Genomic DNA, 18952 nt, shown 5'->3' on the forward strand with positions numbered 1-18952 from the left:
AAACGGTGGTGGGGGTGGTGGGTATAAATTATACTAGGAGCCTGTGAGTCCAGGCCTCATGGGCTTCTGGTTTCTCCATAAGTCAACACAAAATGCCGCTTGATATCATATACATTTACAACCCCTGACCTCACACTGCCCTTCACCTGCTTTTCTGAGCCTTAGTTTCCTTGGTTTGCAAAGTAGGGATCTCAACACTTCCGTGCAGAGCAGCCTTGGGGATGAAAGTTGAGGGGTGAGCTGCGGGAAGCAGTTGCCCCATGTGGCTCTAAATGTTGACCCACATGCAGGTCAGTAAAGAGCTGGACCCTGAAAGAACTAGGTGGATCAGAATGGCAGAGCAGAAAAGCAAAGAAGGGGCCTGTTCTCATCTGCTCCCAGTGACCTGGGTGGCTCCAGCCTCTGGGCTGCTGGCTGAATATCTGGCCCAGATTTGGTTGTTTGCTTCCAGAAACACTGGCAAGTTTGCAAATTGTTGTAGGGCCCCCAACATCAGTCATCTGCTGGCCCTCCCACATCCTCCTTCTGGCCTTAACCTCCCCAAGGGCTGCAGACACAAGACGGGGGTAACAGGCAGGATCTGGTCTTCCCTGGGCAGGTTGGAGCCAGGCCAAGTCCCATCCAACCTGCTCCTGCCCCAGCCCACCCTGAGACTACACAGCAGTTACTCCCTTCTGAGGCAACTATTCTACTGAATCAGACAAGAGCAGGACTTTGCAGACAGAAACCTCTGTCTCCCTGCGTCGACAAGGTGTGGTCTTCAGAACCACACCCAAGGCTCTATGTGCTCATGTGTGGCAACCTGCTTCTTTCCAGTGCTTCTACTTTAATTCAGTTCAATCCACAAAACAAAGACTGAACCCCAACACGATGGGCAAGCCTCATGGAGATGGCAGGACCCACCTCGCTTGGCAAGCTGAAAGTAGTGCCCCTAAAACTATGGTGTTCAGTGAAGAGCTGGGAGTCTGGTCTCTCAGCCTGTTCTTCACACACACATCAGTGAAATTAAGTCAAATTAAAAGGCTAAGTGACACATCATTTATGTTCGTACATACCAGCTAAGCTTAGCATTGATTATTTCTAGAAGGTGATAAGAGAACGGAGCGAAAGGTCATCTGTGGGGAGGTGATTGAGTAGCTAGCTGGTCAGGGGAGAAAGACCTAGTTTTCATGGGATGCCCTTTTGTACCTTTTGAAAGCTTTATTTTTACCAAGTGCCTGTAGAAGAGTCAATCAATCAAATAAACACGATGAAATAAACAATGAAGCTGGCCAGGCTCTTTTATAACTCCATGCCTTTGTACATGCTGTTCCCTCCGAGGAAAAAACACTTGCGCAGTTTTCCATTTTCCAGGACAGGAAAATGCCTATGCACCTTTCAAGACTGGGCTCCAGGGTCTGGGTCTGGGGCCGGGTGCCACTTCCCTGCACTGGTTTTCTCTGTTGGCCCATCACCTCCACCTGCTTGTGCTCCCAGGGGTCACCATGTCTCCTGACTGCCATCCAGCCAGCCAAGGAAGGAGTCGGCAGAAGATGGAAGGGCAGGGTGAGGGGGATGCGAGGGTGTTTGTGACACCTCCCCACGTCGGCCGCCATCTTGGCAGGTCTGCTTTTTTCCATGGCCTCAGCTCGTGTCTTGGCTTCACTTCCATGGCTGTAGCATGTCCAGGAGCAGTAACACTGTCCTCTCCCACCCCTTTAGGCCTGGGGGTGATCATAGATCCCCACTGTTTTTGGTCCCAGGGTACATCATCCTTCCTCAGCATTTCCCTCACCCTGCCTGTGCTCTGCAAATACTTCCTTCATTAATTTCACTTCAGTTAAGCCAGGGGTTCCCAGCCTGCAGGATTTTATCCCTCAAGAGATATTTGGCAAAGTCTGGAGACATTGTTGCTGGCCTTGGTATGGGCCACCATTTAAGACATTCTATTGCATCAGGTGTGGGCATGCTACCAGTATCTAGGGCTGGAGGCCTGGGTGCTGCCAAAGCTTCCATGCAAAGGATAGCCTCCGCCACAGAATGCTCTTCAGCCCCCACTGTCATCTTAGTTGACTGGAGCCTCTGAGATGCCAACTGCTCCCTGCCTGGACCCTGGCTGCTCATAGCCTTGGTTTCTGATTGTCACCGCCCTCACCCTGCTATGGCATAAGCTGCTCACTTACTGGCTGCTGTTGGCTTCCTTTACACCCAGTCTTTGCCCCTTGCACCCAGAATGCAGGAGCAAGGAGAGCTTGGTGAGGTGGGTCCTCCACCAGACCGCGTCATTCACAACATAACCCCAGCAGCAGGAAATCAGCAGACGCTTGCTGATTGAGCCAAAAATCCTTCAACAATGATTTAAAATGGGTGGCAGAAGATAAGAGACTAGACCCTGTGTCTAAGCAGCAGCCAAGGAACCTGAGTGATTTTTGCTGTGACAGAAGTTCCAAGGAAACCACAGTCAGGCAGATAAGTACAGGACGCATGAATAAGGAGCACTAGTCCTGAGGACATGCATGGGGGGGCAGATTAGAAGGCTAGAGAGCAAGAAGGCATCTCATTTCTTAAATTGGTATCATAGTAAAACCCACTGCCTAATGTTATTGTGTGAAAGAAAATTCCTGGAAGCACTTAGTGTGTTACCTACAACCTGGTTAGCAAAAAATAAATAAATAAACCACCCATCAGCTATCTGAGGGAGGAGAAGCATCAAAACAGGGGCTGGGGAAGAGCCTTGTCTGCTAACAGGTTGATTTGCATGCCTAGCTTCCATTTCCCAGTCTGTAGAACTGGAAAAATGTAGGCAAGATGAGTGCGCTGCAGAAATGATGTCATAGGGACACTTCAGGGATTCCACAACATGGGATTCAAATATTGCTTTTAAAATCAAATTTATAATTTAATAAGAGGCAGTCTGTTAAGTGACGGTGAGCTATTACATCAAGCAGGCTTAGGGTGACCAATTCAATCCCCCCTTTTCCCAAGATTTTTCTAGTTTTAGTAAAGTTCCATGTCCTGAAACCCCTTCAGTCTTGGGCAAAGTGAGATGGCTTTTTACCCAGCAGGTCAGATGGCAATCTGCCCACATAATTTTAAGGAAAATAAACAACCAACATAGGTTGAATACGTATATGTATCAGGTGCTTTTTGAAAGTATTAGTTAATTTAATCTTCATAAGAACCCAGTGAAGTAGATATTATCAGCATCCCCCTTTGGTGGCAGCTTGGGAAGGTTCTGAAATTGCCTCTGTCACACACATCCCAGGCAGGATGTGACTCCAGGCCATATGGATCCAGAGCTCCTGTATTTAATCGGGACCTCTACCTTACATTTGAATATAGTTTAAGACATTCTTTGAAATAACAATGATGATGATGATAATAATGCTGTTAATGGAAATATAGTTTAAAACATTTGTTGAAATGTTAATTATAATAAAATTCTTGAGCTTAATTTGTATTCTAAATTATCCATTGTTGTGTAGACCTCAAAATGAAGTCTTTGGGGCCACGTCAGCTGAATTAAAACTGGAGTGGAAACTGAAATGTTTATAGGACCAGGTGGGCAATATTGGTGAGTGAGGTGGGTCTGGCTATCAGCAACAGGGAGCGGTGGGCATTGCGACATATTGAGAATGGAATGCACTTGCAGAGAAGGGGCAGCCAGATTCAACTCTAGGAACTTGGTCTTGCAGGCCCAGCAGTGGTAGGTCTTCTGAGAGAAGCCAGACATTCATCTTTAACAGCAATTAATTCAGTGAAAACAAAACAAAAAACACTAGGTGCTGAAAAAAAATTATCTTTCCAAACCAATCTTGCCCTTCCGCAATCAAATGACTGCTCAGGTTATCTGGCAAGCAGTTTTGGTTTTTTTTAATCACTATTTTAAAAGATGGTATATCCATCTAATGGCACAGGGCTGAGAATGAATGAACAGAACCTCAGGTAGATGGGCCAGACACAAATGAACACAGCCTGTGCATTCCATTTCTATGAAGTTCAACAACAGACAATACTAATCTACAGTATTAGGATCAGGACTGTGGTCACCCTGCAGAGGGATAAGTAGTGATTGACTGGAAGGGAGCACAGAGGAGGGGGGTGGGGGGCACTGACCAGGTTCAAGTTCCTCACCCCATTGCCAATGAAGTGGGATGTGGTCTTCCTCAGTGATTCTGAGATGTCCACTAGGCTTGGGGCATTTGGGGGAAGGGGGGATTTATGTCATATTTTAAGATTCTTTTTTTTTTAAAGATTTATTTATTTATGCATACAAGAGCTGGGGTACAGGCCAGAGGTGTGGGGGGGTGAGAGGACTCACCAGAGACAGAGTGGGGAACAGAACAGGCAGATTGACCTAGGTACACTGCTGAGGGGAGCAGCAGGTGAGCCAGGAGAGGTCTGCCGCGCCATGTGGGTAGCTCCCTGGCCAGCCGGAAATCGAACCTGCACTGCAGAGGCTGCAGATTGCTTCATAGTGCAGTGCTTAACCCCTTGCACCACCAGGGAGGCCTCCCATATTTTAAGATTCTATTTTAAACATTGAAGCATACATACACACGACTGTCTGGAAATATTTCTCTAAGGAAGCAGGATTGTGCTTCCTTAGAGGGAAGCACGTAAAGGGAACCAATGCTGGGATCACTCGATTGCGAGGCATTTCCTTGAAGGAAGTATCAGCTGTCTCTTGGTTGGATGAAAGAAAAGAATGGAGTTGTCAGGTATACCCCGATTTGAACTTGTGGCGTTAAATGAAACAACCTGCCTCTTTTCTTTGCTCGATGGTGGCTTTATACAGTAACATGTATTGAGAATGGTGTCTGTTTTGTCCACTTCCTTCTCCCGTCCTTAAGAATTTGAAGTTATAATCTGACTCTGTGTATTGTATATTTGACATAAAGGCTTTCATTGGAAATGGGGTTTCACACTAAGAAAATATGAGACCTTTGAGGTTCTGCGATTCTATCAGTAGCAGGTTCCGATGGTAGGATGGAATGGGGGTGATTGTGTGGGAGGGAGTGTGCATGTGCGAGGGGAGGGGGCAGGTGGCCCCTGCAGCCGCTTCTGAAAGGCGTGTCTCCATTTACAAAGGGCCTTTTCATCCTTCAGTCATCTCTTCAGCAAACAGTTCCCTGGGGCTCACTTGGTGCCAGGTTACAGGGATGCAGGTTAATCCACTAATCACAAAGACGGAACTGGTAACAGTGGCACGGTGTCTTGAGCGCATATAGGGGCCCCTCATTGGTCTCCAACCCGCCTTCCAGACAATCCAATATCTCCCCACCCCTACTTCTCCATTGGGACCCTCCTCTGCCCCATCCCCAACAACTCCTCTCTGGCCCTAAATCCATTCTCTGCGGTGTTTTTATAAAACCAATCAGAAGACGCTCACCCCCACCTACCCCTGGCTGGAAAGTGACACATACCTAGGCCACCTCGAGTGACCCCAGATGCCTTCCCACCGCCCCACGTGGGCAGCCCTGATCGCCTCTGCACCCCCTCTCTCCCCTGGGGTTGGCACTGTCCCAGGACTTCACTCTTCCCAACCCCTTTATCTGGAATCCTCTCTTTCCACATCTCCCAAGAACTGCTGCTTCTGGAGGTTCAGATGTCAACACCAGGGCCAACTACCCCTCCAAGATATGGGCAACGTGGTGGCCTGTTGGGAGGAGGAATACAAAGGAGGGGGGCAGGGAAAGGCACTTTTGATTGGGTAATGTTGCTTGGCTAGAATTTTGCACCATGTCCTTATTCAAATTAATTCAAACAGAATTGATAATTACTAATAAAACAGAATTAGTAATGTGGGGAAGTCTTTCTGGAAAGCAAATTTCCCCAGTTACTTCCTCTTAAGATTTCTTTCCTTCAAGAAGTGCTTAATACAGTATGTAATTGCCTTGTTTGTTTTATCAACCTTCTGTTTTTTTAAGTTTATTGTCTATCTCCCCTTCAGGAGGAGAGGGACTTTGCCTGTCTTATCAACCACCTAGCACACAGTAGGTACTCAGTTAAGAATTTATTGACTGAGTGAAGAAATAAAGGGAGGCGGGCAGGAAGTCGGAGATAATAATGGAGAGCTAAGAGGCACATCCCAGAGCCGGAGGGAATGGCTGGCAGTTTGAGGACTGAAGAGGTCGGGCTGAAAGGACTGGAGACAAGACAGCGGGGTCTGGGGCAGGCAAGATTATGCCCATTTTACAGATGAGGAATCTGGGCTGAAAGGGGCATGACACTTGCCAAGTTATCCAGCAGGCCAGGGTCTGAATTTAGGATCCAGAGCCAACTCAAGGTGAGCCGGAACCTCTCAATTATCGAGCACCTATATGTTCTAACTCACGCGGTGGGCGCTGTTGCAGCTTCCTCATTTGACTGATAAAGAAGCTGTGGCAGAGGCATTGAGCGACCTGCCCCAGGTCCCCTGCCTAGGTCGTAACACAGCCCAATTTCCTTCCCTGGCTCCCAGTGGCTCCCAATTTCCACCTCCCAATCCTCCCACCTCTGACCTCACACAAGGCCCCATGCTGAACCCTGGAGGGCTGCCAGCTCAAACCCTGGCCCTCGCGGGTGCTTTGGGCAAATGCAGGAAATTCCCTGAAATTCTCCAGGGCCCGGGTTCGCCAGCCCCAAACTGAAAGAGAGCAAAACCAGGCCTCCTTGCAAGGCCGCTGTGAGAAAAAAATGATAAAAAATAATTATAGGAGTCCTAAGTGATAAAAATAATTGTAGGGCTGCTGGCAAACGGCCTGAACTGTAGAGATACTGACTAATGATAGCAGGAATTTATGGCCCTGCAGGCCCAGCCTTTTTGAGGTGGGGGTGATAGAAGCTGAGGTCACAAGTGGGGTCATGGGCAGACTCCCAGCAGCCCCTTCCTGGGGTGAGAGCTGAGCCCCTCTCCTACGGGCCTGGGCAGCGATTCTGGGGTTCTCAGCAGGCCAGCTCCCTACACAATGCGCCGGCTTTAGTCATCCAGGTCGTGTGCTCCTTACCCCTTGCCTTTCTGAAAACCCGTAAACTAGTAGCACTTTACATATTGATTCATCCATTAATTCTTAGAGCCCCAGGAGAAGTCAGGGAGCAGATTTTGGGGGTGGAAATAGAGCAAGATCCAGAGGGCACATGATCCTTCCTGCCTGTGCCACTGATGTTTGCTGAGGGCCTACCCCTGCCAGCGGCCTTGCTGGGAGGAAGGGAGTGACTGGACATCGACTCCCTCAGGGTCACAGAGAGCCCAGGGGTGGGAGAGCCTCGGGGCTGACCCTGGGTTCCCACCTCCAAGAACCTTGATCTCACCATCACAAAGAAGACTGGAGTCAAGTGCTCCCACCCAAAGTGTTCACTGCTAATTCACTGCCATCAAAAGCCCCCAGAGGCCCCTCCAGCCCTACAGTTGCTCTTAAGAGAACAGAACCTCTCTGTCAAAAAAGCTCAAATAGGGGCCTTCCCTGGTGGCGCAGCGGTTGAGCGCTAGGCTGTGAAGCTGCCCGCAGCCTCTGCAGCGCCGGTTCGATCCCTGGCTGCCAGCGAAGGTCCCAGACCTCTCCCTCCCCGCTCTGGCTCTGGTGAATTCTCTCACCCTCCGGCGCTTCTGACTGTACCCAGTGCTTGTATACATAAATAAAATCTTAAAAAAAAAAAGAAACTCAAATAATGTGGAAGAGGAAGTTCAAAACACTAAAACTGTACTACCCAGAGAAAAATCACCCTTTACAGGGGCAGCGGAATTCTAGAGCTAAGGGGTCAAGAGCACAGGCACTGGGGCCAAAGTGTCTCAAAAGCTACCTGTAGGCACTGACACTGTTAACACTGCCCCGCCTGTTTCTCCGCCTGCAACATAATCTAATGGCAGCGCCTGCCACACAGGGCTGTGAGGAGCACTGGCTGAGGCGGGGGCTTACCAAGTATTTTGGACATGCCTGCACAGAGGATGTGCACTCGGGTGAGTGTTTCTGTCTGTGCACTAGACCTTCTTACAATTCGATTCTCTCGATTCTCTTGTTAAATATGCTCAACGAGACACCCCAGCATCTTTCTATGTCCATAAACACATGTCTGCAAGAAAGGTCGTGACTGAAGGGCTGAACAGCTTACACATTTGGGACACCCCCCTCCGCAACAAGGCAGATCCACACTGGTGCCCCTTTACTGGCTTCTTAATTGTCTCTGGTATCTACTCCAAGATATTCCAAGATCCCTCAGGCAACCCTGAGAACCTCCAGTCTCACAGATGGCAAGTAACTTGACCAAGGTCACAAAGCAAGGGCTGGGACTCAGACATCTGGACTCCAGAAGCAGAAGTGAATCCCCAGCTGTGACAGCCTGCTGTCAGGACTGAAATGAAGCACCCAGGAAGCTGAGAGGGTGTGGAGTCAGGCAGACAGGCCTGAATCCCTGTCCCACGGGCACTAGCTGTGTCCCCTCCGACTGGTCCATCCCCCACCCCAAGTCTCAGTGTTCCCCTCTGTAAAATGGGACCACTGATACACGCCGTGTCACACAGTACCTAAAAGCTACCCCCCAAGAGCTTGCCTTTCAGCCAATATTTAACTAATGAGAAGCACAAGTAAAGCACTGAGCAGGCAAACAGTGAGGTTAGCTCCCCTGGGATGAGTATTTCATAAAGTCAGGGTTTTGGATTTTAGCTCATTGTGTAACTACAAGGTCTAAACAATGCCCGACAGAGAGCAGGTGCTCCAAAAAAAATTGTTAAATGAATGACTCTAATTTAGACCTTACTAGGTAGTGACTCTGTGTAAGCCTTTTTCGCCTCTGAACTTTTCGTTTTCTCTTAGGTCTAACAGGTGGGTATGATGACACTTAAAACAGTTGTTGAGTTCTAACTCTGTGCTGGGCCCAATTCCAGGTGGTTTATATATAATAACTCCTTTAAACCTTACAACAGCTTTTGAGGAACTATTATTAACCAGTGTTAAAGTCAAACCAGCTGAGGCACAGGGAGGTCAAGTCACTTGGCTAAGGTCTCGTGAGAAGTTAAGAGATGGAGCCAGGATTTAAATCTTCCAGACCTCTGACACCATAGTGTATCTGATTATATTACCTCTATGTTTTTTTGCGAGTCACTCTTCTGTCCCCATCAACAGTATACAGGATAAATATCTTGAGGTATAGTCATACAGTGGAATACTACACAGTAATGAAAATGAGTAAAATACCAATAACCCCAATGACTTCGGTGAATCTCACAATTATATTGAAAGGAGCCAGGGACCAAAGACTACCAGAGTTGCCAGATAAATGTCAGAATGTTCAGGTTAATTTGAATTTCACATATCCAGTGTTTTGTCTTTTAGTATAAATATGTCTCAGGGAGAATTCAAATTTAACCAGCCTTCTGCATTATGTGATAAACCCAGCAACCCTAAATATTAGATCTGTATGATTCCATTTATATGAAGAACAAGAACAAGCAAAACAGATAAATTGTGGTAGAAATCAAGACAGCTGTTGTCTTGGGTGGGGTTAGGGTGAGCAGAAAAGGTATTAGGAAAGGTTCATATCTTGATCTGAGTAATGAGGTAAAGTTTGCAAGTCCATGGGCTCATTTTAGGAGCTTATAGTGAGAATTTAATAAAAGGAAAACACTGTTAACTCAGATTACCAGTATTTGCATCAAACCCTTCTGGGATTTTCTCTAGATTTTTTTTTAATTGAAATTTTTTTTAAATTGAAGTAACATTTGGATTCTTTCATCAGGCTCTACTGCAGACTGCCTAGAGCGCCCTCACGTGTCTACAGTTTCTGCAAACACCCCAGTTATGCACAGAACCCCTTTTATACAAGCTCGGAGTCTCAAAGCCAAAGGACAAAGCTTTGCTTTGCTTTTGCTCCAGAACCACAGAAAAAAGTTCAGGAATCCACATCAGACCTACCTGCGACAGCCCTCGCGTGTCAGAAGGGGACATGCAGGTCTACTTCCGTAAGGGAAATGGAGTGACTGGGACCTTTTTTCTACTTCCTGCCGCCAGCCTTTATGGCTGCCACCTGTGGCCTTGTTTTCCTCCTGGGACTCATTACCCACAGGTGATAACGTGCTATTGCAAAAAGTGCTTGGGAATGCGAGCACAGGGCACACGCGTCTGTAATTACAGGCACTGGGCCCAAGGAGCTGGAAACCCCAGGGCACACATACCTATAAGTATAGATGCCAGGCCAAGGATCAATAAGGGCAAGAGACGGTAGAGAGAAAGCACAGAGGCCGCAAGGGCTGGGAGGCCCAGTGTCTGCCTGCCTCCCTGCATGCCTCCCTGCCTGCTTGTCTGCTAGTGCATCTGGTTCCCTGCTCCTGGGTTAAAGACCTGTCAGGTCTACCGAAGACACCAAGATTCTTTCATATGCCCAAATCAACCATGAGCCTGCCCACCCTGGGGTGGGTACCCTATAATCTTTGCTGATTCACTGTTGAAGCAAAATGGCAAACATCTTTTTTCACAGGAAGTCACGTGATACTATTTGCAAGTGTCACTGAACAGGCTTCAAAATGTTTCCACATTAGTAATCGCTGCTAGTTTTCAGCAAGGACGTCCTGTGTGCCAGGCACCAACCACACTCAGAGATATATATCCATTTTTCCCCTTTCATCCTCAAAACCTCCATGAGGTATCTATTGTTTTGAAGCTGTATTCCCCCCCTCAACAGTAGGCTTTGGGCATCTTTCCATGTCAATAAATATAACTTGGGCGGTAAGTACTTGATTCAAAGGCTGAGAAATTTAAACAGTCAGCGGCCACTGCCCAGGTGAAGATCAATAATAGTTAACATTTATTGAGTGCTTTATTACACACCAGGCTCCATTCTAATTGTTTAACATCAACTATCTCTCATTTGATCCTTGAGGCAATCTTGAGGTAGCTTCTATTATTATTCAGATGAGGAATCTGAAGCTCTAAGAGGCACAGGCACCCCCCCAAGGTCAGACGGTGTCAATGGCAGAGTCATTCAGTTCTGATTCTGGCCCCTGGCTCTCTACCAGTATATTTGGAGGACAATATGGGGAAGGCATAAGCCAAGGTCCCTAAGTGGACAAATTATGAATGCAGGCAGGAGGGCAGTGTTAGCTGAGGCTAAAGGAGAGGCAGTTTCTAGAAAGCCACAGTACTCTGTGGAGGGGACAAGAAGGCTTCCTGGAGGTGGTGTCATTTCTATGGACTTGATATTCCCAGCAAAGAAAAAAGGTCTTTTAATAACTCACCAGCTTCTGGGTTCACCCTAGTGGAGCAAGGGGTTAAGATGCAACCTATGAAGCTGTCTGCAGCCACTGAAGCACGAGTTCGATCCTCAGCCAGGGAGCTACCCACAGGGCGCAGCAGACATCTCCTGACTGGCCCACTGCTCCCCTCAGCAGTGTATTTCAGTTCATCTGCCTGTTCTGTTCCCCACTCTGTCTCTGGTGAATCCTCTCACCCCCCACAACTCTGGCCTGTGCCCCAGTTCTTGTATGCATAAATAAATAAATCTTAAAAAAAAAAAAAACTCACCAGCTTCTGAACAGCTTCACATCAGACATGTGGGTTCAAATCCTGTTTGTGCCACTCACTGCTTGTTTTTTAAAAAAGCCATTATTGAGATATAGTTGGTGTGTAAGAACTGGCACCTATTTAAATGGCATAATTTGGATGGAGATGGAAGGGAGTATGCTCAGTGAAATAAGTCAGAAGGAGAAAGAAAAATATTGGATGGTTTCACTTATTGGAGGAATATAGGGGAAACAAATAAGGGCTCAGAGAAAAAATAATAACAATAAATAAAAAAATTAACAGGCAACTATAAATCAGAGACATTCTGCTGGGGGGCGGGATCAAAACAGGGGAGGGAGGAGCACCAGGGACTCAGGTGATGGTGCATGGGCGAATGGGTGGTGGGAATCCCATGGGGACAACACCTGAGAGGAGAAAGCTAGCAGTGTACAAAAATGAACAAAGATGTAAAATATATATAAATAAATGAATATTTTAAAAATTGCATAATTTGATGAACCTTAACATATGGACAGACCCATGAGTCCATCACCATAATCAAGATAATTAACATTTCCATCAGCCCCAAATTTCCTTCGGCCCCTTTATACCCTGACCCCATTCCCAGGTAATCATGGTCACTACAGATTACTTCTTTCACTATAGATTGCTTTAAATTTTCTGGAATTATATAGAAAGGGAATCATAAATTCACACTTTTTTTTGGTCTGCTTGCTTTCATTTGGCATAATTTGAGATTAATCCATGTTGTTGCAAGTATCAATAGCTTGTTCCTTTGCTAAGTTATTATATATGTGTATGTATATATATAAAACATATTTCACAGCTTGCTCACCCCATTCCCCTGTGGGTGGCACCACGCTAAAGATATCTTTTTCCCAGCCTCTGGCTACTATAAATGGAGCTGCTAAGAATATTCATGGAAGTGTCTTCTAATGCACAAATGCTTTCATTCCTCTTGGGTCAAGAGCTAGGAGTATGATTTCTAGGTCACGTAGTCCTTAACTTTTAAAGAAACTGCTGCAAACAATTTTTCAAAGTAGTTGTACCATCCTAGAGTCCCGCCCAGCCCGGGAAATGAGAGTTCCTATTGCTAGCATGAATCTCTTTCATTTTAGCCATTCTAGACACATGATTTTTTAAAGAAGATTTATTTATTTATGCATACAAGAGCTGGGGTGTAGCAGGGGGTAGGTAGGTGAGAGGATTCATCAGAGACAGAGTGGGGAGCAGAACAGGTGGATGGATTGACTGAAATACACTGCTGAGGGGAGCAGCAGGCAAGTCAGGAGAGGTCTGCTGCACCCTGTGGGTAGCTCCCTAGCCAGGGATTGAACGCATGATGTAGTGGCTGCGGATAGCTTCCTAGTGCTGAGACTTCACACCTTGAGACACCAGAGAGGCTCTAGACACATGATTTTTTAACCTGTGGACCCCAGAGATGGTATCTTGGCTTTCTCAGTTTCTGTGGTCACATAGAGGAGATACTCACATGAGCTTCAACCAGCTGGGAAGACACAGTGAACCAGCACATATGTGTAGGGACTGGCATGTCATAGGAGTTTCATAGGTGGCAGCTATTTTGCTACAATTGAATCCCAGTCATCCGGTGCTCTGGGGACTTTCCCCAGGATGCAGCATCTTCAAGCAGATGAAGAAAGTGGCTTCCTGTGTGTAGAGTGGGTGCTGTTAGCCTGGAGGAAGGACACTAGCACCACAGATGGAGCCAGGCACCATGCTAGGTCCTTGCATATCTCTGATTCTGCCAAAGTCCTAGCAGTGGTGGCAGAGGGTGGGGGTTGTTTTTCTTCCATTTGACAGATGAGAAGTGTCATAACCAGTTGTTAGCCAGGGGCTCACAGCAGTGAGATTTGATGTGATGAGATGTGAAGCTAAGACAGTCTGATTTGGGGTCCAGAAGTCTTGTTAATGAGTACCTGGCTCAGAACTAGCAAAAGAGTGTAGTCAGAAAAGCATCTCCTAGGGCCCAGCGGTGTCTTTAGTCAGTTCCTTGGAAGCAGAGCCTGAGCCGGGGATTGTGTGCCTGTGATTTATTAAGAGAAACCTGTCAAGAAGGGAGGAACCAGGGCAGGAAAGAAAGCAAGCAAGGATGTGATCACAGGTAAAATCTTGCCAGAGGACTGACCTTGTGTGCCTCTGTACTAGCTTGTCATTGACTGTGGGCCACCCTATGGGTGAAGGGGTGAGGGGGGATAACCTCCTAGGTAAGATGACTTCTGAAGTCACAGTCCCCAGAAAAAGAGGAAACAGTGAGCCAATGTCAACAACTGAGGCGTCTGGGATAATAGCTGTGCTGGCCCCATCAAGGACTCATGATGTCCCTAGAGGTACCCACATACCTTACCTGCCGCATGACCGAGTTCTAAGTTTACATCCCAGGATTGTCTGGAAGAATCCTCCATCTCACTGCAGCCAGAATGTTGAACAAACCTACCTGTGACATAATAAAAACATAGCTTTATTTTTGTCCCCCAATGTTCCTTTGAAGGGGTGTTCAGTGGAGAAATAGCTTCCCTGCCACTGGGTGTAAATGCATCCCCGACATACCCCCCTTTCTGCTCACTCCCAAGAAACGTACGATTCCATGGTCACTTTAGGTCCCAAACACAATATCATTTGAGAAATTAGAACACTTGGTCAATCAACCCTCCCAGCTTGACTTGGGTTTTAACCTCCCCTGGCACAGCCTGGCAGTGGGGAGAAGATGTGCTGGGCTTTTTCTCTATGTCTGCACAGGCCGGGCCAGGTGGGTGGGTAGCAATGTTGGGGGGAAGGGAAGGGTCTCACTTGGCCTGTCACCATCCCAAGACCTCGAGCTTTGTGGGCAGTATTGGGTGTCTTGGCGGCGGCCATTGACACAAACCCCTGTTACCCTTGACCTTGATGGATGCTCCTCTCTTCCTGGGGGTTTCTTGCAACTCCTTCCTCCACCTTAGGAATCTGGCAACCAGCTCTGAGATTCTTGCTGCTGTCACCTCTCTGCCCCTCAGGAGGCCCCACGGTCCACATGGACCCCTCACAGACTCTCTGCCCAGGCTCACCCATGGGAAAAATTTGAGCACATCAAGACAATGACACCCACATAAGGGCTTCCAAATAGTGCCCCCCATTTCCCCGCATTCCACCAATGGATTCCTTGATCCCTCTCCCCTCCATATAGGGGGCTTTGGACTGTACTCCTGAGAAGTGAGCTGACTGTCACAGTAGAACTTTCCAGTAACATTATACAAGCCACGTCCACCTCTTTGAACCTGTTTTCTGACAATACCTACCCAGCGGGTTGTTGTGAGGACTGAGGGACTTCGGGAATCTCCAGAGCGTTGCCAGATCTGACACTCAAGGCTCCCACGAGCTCACACCTGCAGCTTCATCTCTGTGTGACTCTTACAAGAGATTTTGCTTCTCTGGGTCTGCACTCTGCCCTGCCCACGCCCCCCAGGGCCCCCGCCCCACAGTGAGTGAATACTTAGAAGTGCCGAGAAGTCGTCTCGCTGGGTGTTAGTCTACAACGGAGGGTGGACTGGGTAGGTCCTTCAGCTGGTACTGGTGGGGCCGGGGGTGGGGCGTCTCCACGCCTCTTGGCCCCCACCGTTCCAGGAGAATGTTTTGGAAATGCTTCAGTCTGGCTGGGGACCTAGGGCCCCCGGGAACAGAGAGGACAGCCTGTACCACCAGCAGTCATGCTGACTCAGGTCAGAAAATCAATGTGTGACCAGAAAAACACAGTTGGGCTCTCACCACTTCTGGGAAATCCGCACAGCCCGGCCCAGGCACGTCTTTATCCCGCGCTTAGATCGGTGGCCGGTGATATTCTGCTCCTGAGTCCGAGGCTGGCGCCCAGAGGAACCGAAGACGCGGCTCCTTGAGGCCCAGGGGTCACAAGCTTCACACGACCCTTCCATTGGGGCCTGGCATGTCTAGTGCTGGCCAAAGCCCCGACTCCTCCCCTCCCTGCTCTGGACACTTCTCAAGCCAAGTCAGGCTCTGGCCGGCTGGCTGGGCAGCCCGTGACCTCAGGCTGGGTCAGTACCATCCAACGAGCATCGTTTGAGAGGATGGAACATTTTGTTCTTTAGAATGCTGAGGGCCAAAGAATAGGAAGCCTCCCCGTGTAAATTCAAACCCCCACACTGCCAGTGACTTTGGCACTGAGTGAGTTGGGGCACATTCCCTCTGTCAAATGCAGATTAGCCACCTCCCCCGGGGCCCTTGTGAGATCTGGGTAATGCGCTTAGGGGCTGTCACACACTGGCGGGTACTCGCCTCGGGGAGTTACTTAGTCTGTGGGGAAGAGGATGGACAGGGGAGCGAGACGGCCTGGGCCAACGCCAGGCTGCCCTGCCACCTTCCAGGCAGCCGCAGACCACGGTGTCTCCCGTCGCCCCATCTCTGCCCATGAATGTCTGTCTTCTGACCAGAAGCCAACTGTCCTTCTCCTCTGTCGGTGCTTCTCAATTGAAGGAACTTCTGTTTCCCAAAGCATATTTGGCGATGTCTGGAGATATTTCTGGGCTTCACCACTGAGAGTGTGGGGTGTCACTGTCACTTAGAGGTTAGGGAGGCTATTAAACATCCTGCAATGTCCAGAACAGCCCAAGCCATCCCCAACAAAGACTTCTCCGGCCCCAAATGTGACAGTGCTGAGGCGGAGAAGCTGCCCTCTACCATACTGCTGTGCTAAGTAAGTCTTACCTCTGAATCCAGACAGAAGCTGGTTTTAGAAGATTGTCTGGCTCAGGATCACGTGCCTTAGATTGAGACAGTTGTCATTACTGGCATCCTGCAGCATGTCCCCAGTGCCCAGAGTTCTTTCTCCAGAGACTACATGAAGCTAGGAGGGCAGGGCATTTGGGACCCTCCAGACCAAGATGGGGGGCAAGTGGCCACCCCTCTGGCAATCTTTTGACTCTCAGGTGGGGTGTGCCCAACCAATCAACCGACACTTCATGGTGCAATGTACCAGAACTCCACATGGGTTGTCCCACTGGACCTTCCTAGGGCACCCCAACCAAGGGGCACTGTCCCTCATTTTCCACATGAGGAAACTGATCTTTTCTGAGGGGAAGTTCAGAATGGTACTTCTGCATGTCCAAGATGACAGTTCAAGTCCCGGCTCAACCAGAGTCATCCTGGGACTGATGTCTTGTCCTTCTGTGAGCCTGGTTCCCAGCCTGTGAGAACAAAGAGGCAAGACTACGTGACCTCTCAGGCCAAGTAAAACGTGGGGTAGTGATGTCATGGAGACTTGGGATCAAATCCATTTCTTTCACTGATTATCTTGAGTCCTTAGGCAAGTGACTTTCCCTCTCTAGGGCTCAGTTTCCTCATCTGAAATGGGATGAGCCTGGCTTGCTGTTCATGGGGTGTAGTAAGGCATAACTGAAAGCACATGGGGGGCCTCCCTGGTGGCACAGGTGGTTGAGCACAGCACTGTGAGGCTGTCCATAGTCTCTGCAGCATGGGTTTGATCCCAGCCAGCTGGGGAGATACCCACATGGCGCATCAGACCTCTCCTGACTCCCCGCTGCTCCCCTCAGCAGTTTATTGCAGTGGATCTGCCTGTTCTGCATCCTGCTCTGTCTCTGGTGAATCCTCTCACCACTACTCCCACCTCTGGCCTGCACCCCAGCTCTTGTGTGCATAAATAAACAAAATAAACCTTTTTTAAAATAAAATAAAATGTTAACACCAGGAGGAACCAAAAATAATGACCCTCAACTGAGGGATGGGGGAGGCACATCCAGGCACCTCTGAATCCCAAATCGGCCCTGCCCGAGACCAGGTTTCAGGTTTTTGACCGACGTTCCGCTCCCCCTGCTGGCAGCATCCGGAACTGCAACCTGAACTCCAGGTACCACCCGTGGGTCTGGTGTCTGGGTTGAGAGGAGGTGTGTATCCCGATGCCTGGAACAGCAACGTTTGGACAGGGTTACCCTTCACCATTTGCCACCAAAGCTTCCACTTGTAGGACATTTAGTGTTTGCCGGGGAAGGCATTCCCTCTTATGAACGCATTTTGCCCATGAGGAACTAGATGCTCTGGAAGTTTGAGTGACTGGCCCCAAAGTTGTCCTAGTCCTCATCTAGGGAAACTATGAATTCAGCTTTTGATAAAAGAAAATGCAGCTATGTGATCAAACTAAGGATTATGAGATGGGATGTAGGTGGGTCCAGTGTAATCCCAAGATCCATTGTAAGTCCTTCTAAGAACCCTGAGGCAGAAAATAAGTAATTATCGAAATAGGATTCCAGCGCAAAAACTATGTTACAGGACACACTATACCTATAGTCAACAATAATGTATGGTGCACTTTCAGGTTTTGGAAGAGGATAGATCTAACTTAGCAGAGGACAATTTAAAAAAAGAAGATTTAAAGAGTGATGCAGGAGACACAGAGTCAGTAGTAGCTGAGACAACAGAAGCAAGGGGTTGAAGTGACTGGAGGAAGAGGGTATGAGCTACAGACGGCAGGGGGCTCCAGAGCTGAGACAGGCAACGGAATCGAGTACCCCCTCAGATCCCAAGAGAGAATGCATCCCTGCCAACTCCTTGATTTTAGATTTCTGACCTAGCACAACTGTAAGAGAATAAATTTGTTATATTTCAAACCACTGTTGATAGTAAGCACAGCAATAGGAGACTAATTCGTATATTTACAAAAAAAAAGGAAATGATAGGAAAAAAAACAGGATACCTAGTTAAATTTGAATTTCAAGTAGATAACAAATTTGTCGCCTATGTCCCATATGTATGGAGCAGGTATACCTATATTTTAAAAGGGTATAATGTTTCTCAGGAATTCAAAATTAACTGAGTAAAAAAAAAAAAAGGTAACTGAGTATTCTGTATTTTATCTGTCAGCTCTAGAAGTCATTGAGTAAGGGCAAAAGTCAAAATGCCTGGCTCCCCATCCTCATCGTGCCCCACCCCTCATCTACCATCTGGCAGAAACTTCCACATTCATGTGGCCCTGGAGGGTCATTTCCCCCCGTGGGGATTCCCCCCGTGGTGTAGGGAAGGAAGAGATGAGTAAGGCCATCTTGGGGATACTGCTTTGGGCTCTGAGCCTCCCCCACCAAGTAGTCTCTCTAGAAATACTTAGTGTCTTTACTCTGTCTGAAAGAAGGACCCAGATTTGTTTCAAAGTTGTGCTTGCACAAAATATGCGGGGGGATGGTGCTGGTGCTGGTAAAAACTTTTTCAGGCTGTGGCTTCAAAGGAAGTTCACCAACCCCAAACAGGAAGACAGTCACTGAGCCCAGATTCCAGAGCGAGAATCATGTTACAGATGAGGAAACTGAGGCCCGAGGAGAGTGGGGATGTGCCCACGGTCACTCTGCTAACTCTAGAAGATGTGGCCTGGACTGGACTCTCCCTTTGGAAGCCAAAGTCAACGCTTCTTCCCAGGACAGGTGTGGCTGGGCAGGATCCTAGAAGGCTGATCCCGAGGTCTGGGG

At 48.2% G+C, this 18952-nt stretch overlaps 1 long non-coding RNA gene across 2 annotated transcripts; it reads right to left on the reverse strand.

Moving 5' to 3' along the window:
• Positions 1–12642: 12642 nt before the first annotated feature.
• On the reverse strand, positions 12643–15220 carry LOC119235691 (uncharacterized). Of its 2 annotated transcripts, XR_008552765.1 has the most exons (4): positions 14962–15220; positions 14764–14878; positions 13840–13925; positions 12643–13518 (listed from the first exon to the last, which is right to left on the reverse strand). It is a non-coding gene; the product is annotated as an uncharacterized LOC119235691 (long non-coding RNA). The 2 variants fall into 2 exon arrangements; XR_008552764.1 differs by having other exon boundaries at positions 14764–15220.
• Between the last annotated feature and the right edge of the window lie 3732 nt (positions 15221–18952).

The sequence above is a fragment of the Talpa occidentalis genome, unplaced genomic scaffold (genome assembly GCF_014898055.3).
Source record: "Talpa occidentalis isolate TD23 unplaced genomic scaffold, MPIMG_talOcc4v2.1 talOcc4.10, whole genome shotgun sequence".
Taxonomy (NCBI): Eukaryota; Metazoa; Chordata; class Mammalia; order Eulipotyphla; family Talpidae; genus Talpa; species Talpa occidentalis.